A 12,720-nucleotide genomic window follows, 5' to 3' on the forward strand; every position below is an offset into this window, starting at 1 on the left:
CCCAGACAAGCCAGTGCTTCCCCACGGCCGAGCGCTATCCCCGAATCAGCCCACTCAATGGGAGCTTTCAGTCCTTCCTTCTCCAGCCCTTCTCGCCATGCCCTGCAGCCAAGTCAGAACCCTGCCTTTGTTCACGTTTTTCAAAATAAATCATTTTTGGGGTGAATTTCATGCCAGCGAACAATGCCAGCCGGACTGTGGCAGGGACTATAAGGGCTCCGTTATTCACGGCAGACGCCCAGCGCGGCTGAAGGCTAGCCACAGGCAAAGCGACTCCCTGGGATGCTGAGCACCCTGCCCCGGTGCTGGGGAAAGGCTTGTCCCCCGCTGGGGGCTGCTGTCACCTCCCCTGCGCTGCCAGGGGAGCCCAGGCTGTGCCCTCCTGCCAGCCAGGGCTCTGAATTGCTAGTGCTTTACTGGGAAGGACTGGGATACACTGGAGGAAGGACTGGGACTGCAAGGCAGGGTGGAGCGGGGGAAGGGGCCTAGGAGTGGGGCTCATTCCCGAAACATGGATAGCTTTGATAATTAGCCAGGACTGTAAAGGGAAATGATGAAAGGTAGAAAGGATTTGTTTAAGCACAGCATGTTTTATTGCTTTCCTCTCTCAAAGTCTCTCTTTAAAGTGGTTGGAAGATTTTTGCTCTTATTTTGCCTCAGATGTTGAACTTTAATTACAGCCAAAGCACTGAAATACCTGTAATATGAATAAATCATGTAAAAGCTTTTCCCAGGGATTCCCACTGTCCCTGAGCTCTCCCCACCTTGCCACCGCACACAGGGGTCCCGGTGGGGACCCGGCTCAGCCCCATGGGGTGCCTGCGTATCTCGGTTCCACTGTGGAGCTCTTGCCCATGAACCAGAGCCGAGGCTGGGCAGATCGCAGCAGCTGGGCACTGCCTGCGGTGCTGTGGGGCTGGCATCACCTGCAGGGCACCAGCGATGCCAGGCTGCATATGTTAGGGAGGGCCTAGGGAACACTTTCCACCCTTCACCAGCCCAGAAATGCCGCGGTGTGATGCTTTACCCTCCCGTGCCACTCGGTTGTGCCCGAGGCAGCAGCAGGACTGAAGGCAAACCATGGTTTCTGGAAGCCAGCGCTCCTCTTCCCAGCCCCGCCGTCCCCTTTGGCTGCTGCCACCCAGGGCTGGTGGGACAAACTCCTCCAGCATGGGGCAGCCCCCAGCCCCGCACTCTCAGCACTTACCTTCAGACACCTCTTTTCCACCCACAACTGTTGCAAGGGATCATTAGTCTGTGTGTGCTAATTGCTGCAATAGCTCCTTTCCTGGAAGGAAATCAGAGCAATAGTCCATGATTTGCTTCTCTTCCCCTCGTGGCCAGCACGGATGTGGTTCAGCTTTCCAGGTCAGGGCTGGGGAGCCAGGGATGGCCAGAGCTGGCAGGAGAGCAGCAGGTCTGCTGGGCAGCCACTGCGTGCCAGGATGGTGACGGGCCGCTGGGCAGCCTGTCCTAGCTGGGGCCCTGGGGGACTGGGGCAGGGTCTGGGGTCTGACTGCAAAGAGACACAGGGTTGTGGATCAGTGCCAGCTCTGCCATGGACGGCGAGGCAATGTCCTGCCTTGAGTTGGCAGGGGAAAGGCATGGAAAGGAGGAGAGGCATGATGCTGTCGCATGCCCCCGGCAGCCCCAACCTAGCTATTCTCCTGTTATCAATTATTCTTATATATTTATTATTCATACTACACCATAAGCAGCACTCAGAGTTTTTTTTTATAGGCAAAACCGGTGGGCGATGCCTCAAGGTGCTGTGCTCCTATAAATGACTCCGACAGCTCCCAGTGCTTTCCAGGGATGCCCCCTCAGCCACCTTGCTGCCCCACACCAAGGTGCACACAGACAGGGCATGGGGTGACCCCAGCAGCAAGGGGACCTGACCTCAGCTCAGCTCACTCAAAACCAGGGAGATGCTGTAGAAGGCTGGATAAGAAAGAGCCCAATTAAGATAAAATCACAGGGAATTGATTAATAATTAGTGGGTAATTACTTATCTCTCTGCCATCTGGAGGGCTGAATCTGCTTGTGAGGCAAGTGGCTGTTTGCTGGGCATCTCTCACCACTTGGGCTGTCCTGTGCTGCTGGTGGGAGGCCCTTGCTGGAGCCTGGATCTCCTCTGGCATCTCCACTTTGGGCATCTCTTGCTCTGCGTGTTGCAGGAGGAGGCATGGAGGTACCTACTTGCTGCTTCATCTCTTGTTTTCTGGGTTTATTCTAGCAGGCTGTGAAGGGAGAGCTCTTCCATGGGCCCATCCTTGGTGCAAGGTGGTCTGAGTTATCGAAGAGCATATGTGCATCTTCTGCTTGAAGCTGGAACAGCCAATGCTCAGCCTCTTCCCCAAAGAAGTGTTCACCTGTGCCAGAGCCAGCATTTTAAATTTTCAGCTTCCTCTGTTTGAACCACCAAGTTTCTTTATTTATTAGGTGGGGTGGCTGGGGCAGAAAGAAAAGATGCCAAAACCAGGAGCTCTCCCCTTTGCTGCCTGATGTTTGCAGGTGCTCAGCCCAGCGAGTAGCCAGGAGCAGCCATGCTGGCTCCTCTGCTGTCATGACATGTATTTTAAATGTGATCATTTCTACACAGCTGGCTCTATCCTGCCTGTGCTCCAGAAATGCCATCAGGTATGTGACTTGCCCAGCCCCAGCCTCTCCGCCCCCTCTCCTCAGGCTGGGCGAGGGTCCCACCTCCTTGCAGTCTCCTGGGAGCGTGCCGGGGGGCTGGGCTCACCTCTGATGTGGGCTGTGTTGTTTCCACGCACATGAGCAATTGATGGTATGCCTGAGAGCACTGGGGGAGCGGGGAGGTGAGCCAGCACTGAGAGAGTCTGATTTTCCTTAAAGGACTTCTCTGGAGGGGATTTGTCTGACAAACATCATCAGTACAAAAAACTGAAAGCTTTCCTTTTAGGAGGAGGAATAAAAGGGCTTTGAAGACACAATGAAGACGAATACCATCTGCAAGCATCCAGAGATCCTATGAATTATGGGGTGTAGCCTGTATCCCACCCTCCAGCAGTGGGGCTGGCTATGTGACCTATAAGCAAGGGACCTGTGCAGGGCTGGTGGGGCAGGAGAGGGTCACCCCAGATGGGGAGCGAGGGTAAGGGCTTAGGGAAAGCTGTTTATCTGTCTGGCTCTGTCTTTCAGAGACTGGATACTGAGAGCATGAGTTTGTCCTTCCCCAGCCTTGGTAGATGTCGGGGAGGTCTTGCTGAGGGTGGCTCATCCTCCGTGGGTGTCTTACCCGTGGGGGCAGGACTTGCTGCTGGCAGAACTGTGCATTTCTGCAGTGCTGGGGAGCTCTGGCCCTCCCTGCCCGGTTTCAAGGCCTGCTGTGATAAAGGCAGTCCTGAATTGGGGCCAGGGAGTGTTCTTTAGCTCTCCCTGCAGTAAGAGCACGCTGGAGAACTTGAGGGCTTTGCAAGACCTTCCCGGGGCTTTGCTAATGAACCCCTCCTTGTGCCACATATTTCATCACAAACCCAGAATGAAACCACAGAAGTCCACGGAGAGGCATTTGTGCTGCTCCATAGAGAGCAAAAATGTTCACATGCAGATGTGTCTGGTTTTTGCTTCCATTTTGGAGCCCAAAGTAACTTTGTGCCTCCTATTTTCTGGTTAACAGAGCTGCCCTGGGCAGAGGCTTGAAATCTGAAGATGCGTATTTTCTTTCTTCTGGGAAGAAAACAGAAGGGAGCAGCTGACTTGTAATTTGGAGGAAATCAAAGCCCTACCCAAAGGGAAGGGGCGAGCTGTGCCATCTTTCTGTCAATCTCTGCGTTATCTCTGTGTCTCTTATCCCCTGGATCAGAGGCCCTGTGGACATCCCCAAATGAGACACGGGATTTTTCCACCACCACTGCCAGTCTCCCCACAGCAAGGCACGCGTTGGCTGGCTGATTACACACTCTGTGTCCTTGGAGATCTGGTGCCTCAGTTTGAGAGCCTGCCTTTCAGTGTAACTTCAGTGGCATAAGGCAGGATGTCCTTGGGCAGGCAGAGCCACCCCGTGTCCTCCTGCTGACCGTCACTCTGGCAGATTTGCATCAGTCTTCCCAAACTTCCCAGGCCCTTGTGTATCCCGTCATTGCAAATCTGTGGGATCCCTCCGTCCCTGCTCTTCTCCATCCCGCACAGCATGCCATGCTACCCTGCTTTCTGCAACACACCCCAGAGACTGAGCCCTGCCCGAGGTCCCCTTGCGATGTCCACCAAGGGGTGAGGGTGCACAGAGGATGCTCAGGGAGTCACCTGCATCTTCCTCCATGCTTGTGCTAATGGAGTAACGGAAACCTTAAGTTGCATTCATGTCTTATTGAATAATGGTTTAATGTTTTATATTAATTACTACTCCTCTCAGTTTCTCCTCCTGTCCTCCACAGCTGGTTGGTGCTTTGCTAGTTATTCAGCACCTTCTTCCCCTCTGCCAGAGAGGGGACAGTCTGTGAGATGAAGTCCATGGACCATGAAGACACACACCAAGGCAGTGCCTTGGTCCCAGAGGGAGAGCGAGGCAGCCATTTCCCATCGCTCCCTGGCTCCTGGGCTCGGGAAAGTCTTTGCTGCCCATTTGTGGGCCTCTAGAGAGGGGCAGCTGGCTGAAGGAAGGTCGCAGATTAGCAACCAGCCAGTAAAGGCTGGCTCTCAGCTCCAGGCTGGGAGGGAGACGTGGTGCTGTCATCGGGGCGATGCTGGTGTTAACCTGCCTCTCCTTCAGCCCCTGCCTTGATCAGCAATGCGATCAGCCGCTTTCTGCTCTGCCCTTAATTTCTGCCATTTGTAAAATCCAAGTCGTGCCAAAGTGGTCGTGAGACTTGATTCATATTTATTACTCCTTTTGAAGGAGAAAAATGGCTCCATGAATACTGAATTTTAGCAGCTTGGAGAGATGGACTGATGCCACCAGAAATCCCTTAACCGGCGAGGATGGGTTTTGCGAATGGTGGGTTGCATCCTGCCCCACCACCACTCCAACTGGTCAAGAATGGCTGAATTTCTGTGCCCATGTGGGTTCGTTTCTATTTTTTTGGCTATTACTTCACCCCTGACTAAGTTTTGCCCTCTGCAAACAGAGCAGGGCAGAGCCAAGAGCAGGTGGCAGGGCATCGACTAAATCCATCAAATAAATGGGAAATTTCCTGTGAGCACCAGTGAGCCTGGGCTGGAGCCAGGTTCTTCTGTTGATATTTTAATGATGATAAACGCAATTAAGGATGAGAGAGAAGAGCATTAAATTAAATAAAGTATCAAAAGCTTGAAGATTCTTAGCTGATGGGGTCATAAGCATCTCTTGGGTTTCCGTAGGCAAGTGGCAGGTGTTGCTGGATTGCCTTCCACCCGTAGAGCTGTTGTCTTGTCCTTCTGCCTGTCTGCTGTCGTGTAGATGGACTAATCCTGACCTTGTGGCACACCTACACCGAGCGCAGAGGCGCAGCACCAGGTAACCCCAAGTCCCCCAGCATCCCACCCCTTTGGGAAGGGGTATTTTGACGTGTGCTGTCTCGCTGCTGTCCCCACTAGGATGAGCCCAGTGCCATCTGGTGATGGGACATCCACTAACAGGCTGCAGGCATGGTCCTGCAACTGCGAAGCTCCAGCGGTGCGGTGGATGGGGTTTTGATAGCTCATCTCCATCAGACCCCAGGGCTGTGGTGGTACCAATGGCCAACACACTTGACTCCTGCAGGGGCTGGAAGAGCCAAGGACACCCAACGCCCAGCCGGAGCTGCGATGGGCCAGTGGGGGAATCACCAGTGCTCCTCAACAGCTGTGCGCTTGGCAGCTCGGCATTTGCTGGATCCCACTGGGGCTGGGCAGCTGCCAAGCGCAGGAGTGCTGCCTTTGGGCACGGTGGCTCTGTGTCTGCCTGTGCTGTATCCCCTCTGTCTGCTCCTTGAGCCTTACCAGGGCGCAAGGACGGGAATAAGGGGGTTTTGGTGGGCCTGTACTAATTGCCAGGCTTTGCTCACGTTGGTGCACTAGGCGTGCTGAGCGGCGGGCTTACGATCAGTGTTAGCGTTCCTAACGAAGTCCCGTGGGCTTCCCAACTTCCCTTGCCCCTTTTATAACAGTCACTGCTCCTAGAGACTTTAAAGCTCCTTTTGTTAAGGACTAAAAGCGGCCTTAAAATAATCATTAAAAAAGGAATTAAATTAATATAAAAGGGAGCCATTCAAAGCTGTCTTTCTTCTAGCCCTGACAGGTTTTCCATCTGGGTTTGCCTCAACTTAGGCAGGCTGGGCATGAGCCTGCATCTCTCAGACCTGCGCTGGGGAGGTTTCTTTACCAACCCCTGCAGAGCACAGTGTATAGGGACGTCTGCCTGGGGGGACAGTGGCTGTCCCCTATCCTGAGCACTTCTCATGGCTGCTGGTCATAGGGACACAGCAGATCAGAAGAGATCTGCTGTGGCGGCCTGGGAGCATCATACCATCTGGGAGCACCAGTTGCTCCAGCCCTGGCTTGTCCTCGCCTTCCCAATACGGGCAGCTCTGTCCCGGGCAGCCGGACTGAGCTCCAGCTCTGAGGCTTCGCGTGCAAAACCCAATGCACAGGGTGATAAATGTGCCAGCCTGGTCCTGGGTTATTTTTTGCCCATTTCAGAAAATTATAGCACAACTGATGGATTTTCAGGCCAGAAGGGACCACCGTGACCAGCCAGGCTGACCTCCTGCATTCCACAGCCGGCTGTCTTGGCAGAAAACTCATCGCTTATGCTCAAGCTGAAACATATTTTTTAGAAAGATACTCAGTCTCCATTAAAAGACTTGGAGTGATGGAGATCCCACTCTGTCCCAGGGGATTCGTTCCAACGCTTAATTGCTCTGACTGCTAAAAATGTGCTTCTTATTTCTAATCTGGATTTGTCTTGTTTCGGCTTCCAACTAGGGATGTTGTAATGCCTTTTCCTGCTAGATTAAAGAGCCGTCTGCTATCAGAAATCTCTTCCCCATGCATATGCTTGTAGACCGTGAGCAAGCCACCTCTTGGTCTCCTCAATAAACTAAACAGCCGGAGCTTCTTCACTCTGTCACTGTAATGCATATTTTCCACTGCCTTGACTCACTCCCAGCTCTTTTCTGAACCCTTTCCAAGTTCTCCTGCTCTGGTTGGAAGCGCAGACGAGAGCACTGAAGGCAGCATCCTTGCAGTGGGCTCCTCGTGCCATGTGGCTGGGTAACAACATTTCTCCCTCCGCCTTTGCGGATGCAGCCAAGGATGACGCTCATCTCCTGAGCCTGTGTGCATGCTGCTCGGGCTGCGGGGCCGCGCTGCCGCTCAGCAGTGTTGCCTGCTGGGGAGGCATGAGCAGGACAAGGCAGCTTGTCTATGGACACACCTGCACCTGCCAGATTTGCAGGACTTGACTATTTCGGGTCCACTGAGCTGCAGGCAGGGATGCTTGGGACAGGCTGAGCTGCACCACTGGCTCTGCTCGAGGCTTGGCTGCATGGAGGGCTGCCCAAGAGCGGGAAAGGAGAGGAACCCAGCCACTCGTAACTCCCTCCTAACCCTGTCTTCTTTCACCTAGTTTCCCAAGTTTGGTGCTGAAACAAGGTGGGATTTATAAGGGCCAAGCACAGCTTGGCAGGGTTGGGTAGGGTGGCTGTGGGAACGGGGAGGGGGAGAGGAAGGGCTGGCTGTCATCCAGCTCATCATTAAAAGTCAGCGTGGTGGGATTCACCCACCGGCTCATTAGTGCTGGGGCTCTTGTAGCTGTTGGAGCTGTGAGAGCGGCTCCCTGTGAGATTAATCATCTGTGACCCATCCGGGCTGTGTTTTGGTCTCCTTTCCGAAGCCTATCCTGTTCCTGTTCCCTACCCACTGAGCAGGCTTGGCTCTGACGCCGGCCAGAGGTCGGTATTTCTCTTCCCTTCATAACAATGGAGCACTGGGCTGCAGCAGCCGACACATAGCAGCATGCTGATGGTTGCCAGCTGTGTTGCCTTAACATCTTCCCATTATCTTTGTATTGCTGGCTAACCCTATCTTCGGGGAAGCTTCGTCCTGACTTTGGCAGAGGAAGGAGTCTCCCTCCCAGCATGGAAAGTTGGCCGGGTGCTGGCTTGCTCTGCCCTGAACATCTGCTGCCGGCTTGGCGGGGAGCGGGGCTGCACGGTGGCGCTGACATGGTGGTGTGCTGGAACACACACAGCCGTGCCGTGCCGTGCAGTGCTGTGCCATGACATGCTGTGCAGCACCGTGCCATCCGCTGCCCCCCCGCATGGGGCTGGGGCCCCGCACAGACCTGGCCCAGCTGGAGCCCGGGGCAGGGGGCTCCAGCTCTGTGCAGCCCCCAAGAAATCGACCCCTGGCACCTGCCCCAGCACACGCTCACGTGCACACACCGACTCGTGTGCATTCCTACCACACACGCATCTCTGACCATCCCCTGCTGCGGGCACCGCTCACATGCACACATGCATGCACACATGCGTGCACACATGCCTACCCCTTGCTGGCTGCACGCACACACTGCTGCAGAGCAGAGTTGGTCCCTGGGCACAGGAACTGCTCTACATCAAAGCAGGAACAGCCGGAGCCTTGGATAAGTGCAAACAAAACCATTTTTTGAAGCCCTTGGTGGTTACGGGTGCATGTATTTCCTCCTGTTACTTTCTCATGACTTGCTTCACCATATGCGGACTGGGACCAGACTGAGAAAAGCAGAACCATGCCAAGAAAAGCCCTTTCTGCTTGATGCAAATGCCTGAAATGTAAAGGGGCTGAGCCTGTACACAACTAGCAGGGTGGCCTTTGCCAAGGGGAGGGTTGTTCACCCGGAACGTCCCCCTTGTCTTGTCTGGAAGGACCCAGAGGTTTATCTCAGCCCCTTGGCAGGAGCCTGCTTAGTGAGGACTGGTGCTCTCTGGACGAAAGCACCAGGGCCTGAATCAGTTAAGGGAGGAATTAAGCCCCCGAGCTGGTTCTGGCCAGTGAGCCGCAGCGCAGGGTGGGACATGGAGCGGCCAGACCAGCAGGTCTGGATAAACCGGCAATGCCTCCTGCCACGGACCTGCCGATGAGGATGGCCGGCTGCTGGCAGGTGGGAGCCTGAGCGTTATACCCTCTGTGGGAAGCAGGAGCTGTGGGGATGGGACGGATGGGCATCGGCTGCACAGGGCTGCTCCTTGCTCTCCCTGCTGCAACGCACGGAGGAATAAATTCTACTGAAAATGCAACATGCTGCACATAGCTGCAACACTTGGAGGGCTTGAGATGCTGGTTTGCAGGCATGCTGTGTGCTGTTTGTCCTGTGTTACGGAGCAGGGCCAGGCTGCAGGTGTCCTGTGCTGCTGCTGGCACCAGCCTGCTCCCTGCTTGTGGTGGGGATGAGCAAGCCTGAGCTCATGGAGCCAGCCCTGCCTCTGGACGTGGCACTTTTGCTGGGGCAAAGCAGCAGCCCGGAGCTGTGGGGTCTCTCCGTGCAGCTCTCTGAATCCGGGGGCCACGGAGGAGCCATGCAGTGGGAAGGGGCTGGGGGGAGGCTGTGGGGAGGGGCCCTGCTGAAGTTGTAGCACGAGAGGGAAAACAAGAGTCCCAAATAATTTGAGAACCTGAATGTCTCTTGCTGTTCAGGTTTTGCGAACATCCTTAATGGAAACACATGTGAAACACGCTCTCTGTGGATCTACCCGAGAAGCCTTTTCCGTTTTTGCTGCGTTAGCAAACTGCAGACGACTCTTTCTCTCCACTGTGAACTACTGAGCAGGGACCCTGGACTCTCTCCTCCGTTTTCATTCAGAGCCTCTGCCAGCGTCATAAACCCAGTAAAACATTATGGCACTTTGCACCCACTGGGAAACCAAATGTATTTTAATGTATATTTAATAGATTTCAGGTCTTTCTGTTATTAAATTTGCTTTTCATTCACCCCCTCCCCCTCTCTTTGGTGCATGAGACTCAATGGGAAATTTTAAGTGTATTAAACCAGCATCTCACAGAAACAAATCCAGATGGCCTGGTACAAATCAGGAAAAAAATCGCATCAGAATCTATTAGAATCTCAGCTCAAATGCAATGCACATTTCACCAGGCAGAGACCGCCCCGTTACTCAGCTCCTTGCTACATGACAGCCAGGAAACATGTGCTTTCTTGTCTGGGCTTCTTGGGAAGGTGATGGATTTGACAGCCTGGAAGCTGTGGGCCAGATTCCCTTTTGGTGTGCGCTGGTGGAAACAGGCACTGAAGGGGTTGAGGTCAGCTGGGGTATTCCAGTTTTCCCTTGCTCTAACTGGGAGCTGAACCCAACCCTCCAGCTCTGGCTCCCTCAGGGGAGGGGAAGAAATGGTGCAAACCTCCTGGTCTCGCAGCGTGATACTCCAGGGATTCTTCTTCCTGCCGGATCTGGAGTAGGACCAACCTGCGCCGGTCAAGTCCTGCCTGTCCCCTCCAGCCTGCACCAGCAGACTCCATTCCCACTGGTCTTCCACCATCAGTGCTTGGTGTAGGGACCCTGGGATGCTGCTTTTGGGGTAGCAGAAAAGGCTCAAAGGAGAGGTGAGCCTGAGGCAGGAGTGTCGATGGCTTTGGCAGGGGTTCCTTGCCCCACTGCCTCCCAGTAACACATCATAGAATCATAGAATAGTTTAGGTTGGAAGAGACCATTAAAGGTCATGTCATCCAACCCCTCTGCCACAAGCAAGGACATCTTCAACCACATCAGGTTGCTCAGAGCCCCATCCAACCTGACCTTGAATGTTTCCAGGGATGGGGCATCTACCACCTCTCTGGGCAGCCTGTTGGAGTTGGAGATGGGAGGAATCACTGTCCTGCCTGGGGTTCTCCTGCCAGAAGAAGATGCTCGGCAGGTCGCCCTGGCCATCCCCTGCCAGCACACGTGTCCCAGGAGCGAGGGGCACGTGGGGTGGACAGGATTGCTTGCAGATGCTTTGCAAGGTAAATACGACCACCGCTCCCCAGTAACTCATTTTCCACGCTTTATTAGTGTTTCAAACCACAACTCCTTCCTTTCTGGTGAGGAAGGACAGCCCAGATTACCAGGCGAACACAGACTGCTTTCCTTTCTTCTGGAGCGAACGCCGGCAGACGGTGGGTCGCAGAGGCAGGAGGGAGCAGAGACAAGGGTCTGGAGCGGGCATGATTATTTATTTCATCTGCACTGACATTTCTGAAGCGCTCCTCTGTGGAATTTCCCCCCGGTTTCCATGCCTGTTCCTCCAGCGTGCTCAGCCAGGCTCCCTGCACGCCCCCTGCTCTGTTTGCCTTCAGTTCATATTCAAGCAAACAGAATGAGTTACGAGGAGGAATGTCTATGGAAACAGTGAATTTTAAGGCACTCTTGTAAAATATTCATAGAAAGCAAATTTTGAATTAATACAAAATGTGTGCAGTGAAGACCCAGTGCTAAGAGTCATCTACTCAGGGAACGGAAATAATCCCATATGACCTATACGGCCAATAAAGCAGCTTGACTTTTGAATTCTTGCAGTAAACTGCCTGTGAATAAGACACAGGCCAAGAATTATTTGCAGAAATTATTCATTAAGGGCCTAATCCAAAACCCAGCTAAGTCAGTGGAAAGATCCCCCTATGTTAGGCCCCAAATAATTTTGGATAATGAATACATTTGAGAAAACAGTGATCCTTTCCCGGATAACTCAACAACCAGAAAAAAAGCAGCAAACTTCACTGAGCAAAGTTACGGGCCGTAAATAACTGGCTGAGCGGCTCTTGTTCCTGCTGCATCTGCTCCTCCCCAGCCGCGGGAGTTGTGTCGGGAGCTGTAGGATGCACAATATCCCTTTCCCTCTGTCTGCAGCTCTCACGGGGACAGGGACCAGGATGGGACACCTTCCGCAGGGATACCACTGACCTGGCCCCATGCATCCCCTTCCATGTGGTCCCATGGGGTTCCTGAGAAAGGCAGGTCATGGAAATAGATAGGATAAGGTCAAATCCTGCATGCTCGCTGCTCCCCCTAACACAGAGCTCATCCCTTCCCGAGTAAATCAGGCAGAAGAAATGGTTATTTGTTGTGACTTCTCCAAGTATCTAATTGCAAAGTACTCTGGGAGAGTCAGGAGGAATAGTATGGCAACAAAAGATATTATTGTTATTGTTGTTATTATTATTATTACTAACCTATTATAACGTGGCAGTAATTCCATCAGCAGATCATGGTGACACCATAAAACAGAAGAGCAAGACTTGAAATTGCCTGAGGCCCTCAGCGCCAGAATGACACAATTAATAGCTGTATATTTTTATTGCCACATTTAATACTATATATTAAGCCCCACAAATCTTGCCAGATTATTAAATGCTGCTTTTTATCCTGCTTCAGTTTTGTTTGCATTTGTTTGTTGTTCAGGACGATGGGTGGATGATGCCGGCATCTGGGGAAGTTTGCTTCACCTCCGAAAATTGTGTCCCGTCTCCGGCGGTGATGGAGGGGAATACACCCGGGGCTGAAAACAGCCAGGCCACGAGAGCTGCGGTGGCCTTGGGAGGTGGAGAGAATTGGCCCCAAATGCCCTTGTCCTAGCTGGACGGATTTGGGGCCAGCTGGGAGCCCCCAGCAGGCAGCGGCAGGGAACCGGAAACATGGGAACTGCAGCACCACAGGGACCGGCGGGGGAAATGGCTTAAAAAAACTCACCCGAAACAACACTGCGCTATATTTGTAAGCTATCTATATAAAACATATCTGCATTCAATATCAGTGTAATGGGAAGCCA

The 12,720-nt window shown here is 53.3% G+C and overlaps 1 long non-coding RNA gene across 1 annotated transcript; it reads left to right on the forward strand.

Moving 5' to 3' along the window:
• The first annotated feature begins 2,013 nt into the window (after positions 1-2,013).
• Positions 2,014-5,277, forward strand: LOC148056763 (uncharacterized). Its single transcript, XR_015702561.1, has 3 exons — positions 2,014-2,191; positions 2,603-2,640; positions 3,644-5,277. It is a non-coding gene; the product is annotated as an uncharacterized LOC148056763 (long non-coding RNA).
• Positions 5,278-12,720: the final 7,443 nt, after the last annotated feature.

This window comes from Nipponia nippon, unplaced genomic scaffold (assembly GCF_047370975.1).
Source record: "Nipponia nippon isolate SJK-2023a ecotype South Korea unplaced genomic scaffold, ASM4737097v1 scaffold_12, whole genome shotgun sequence".
Lineage (NCBI taxonomy): Eukaryota > Metazoa > Chordata > Aves > Pelecaniformes > Threskiornithidae > Nipponia > Nipponia nippon.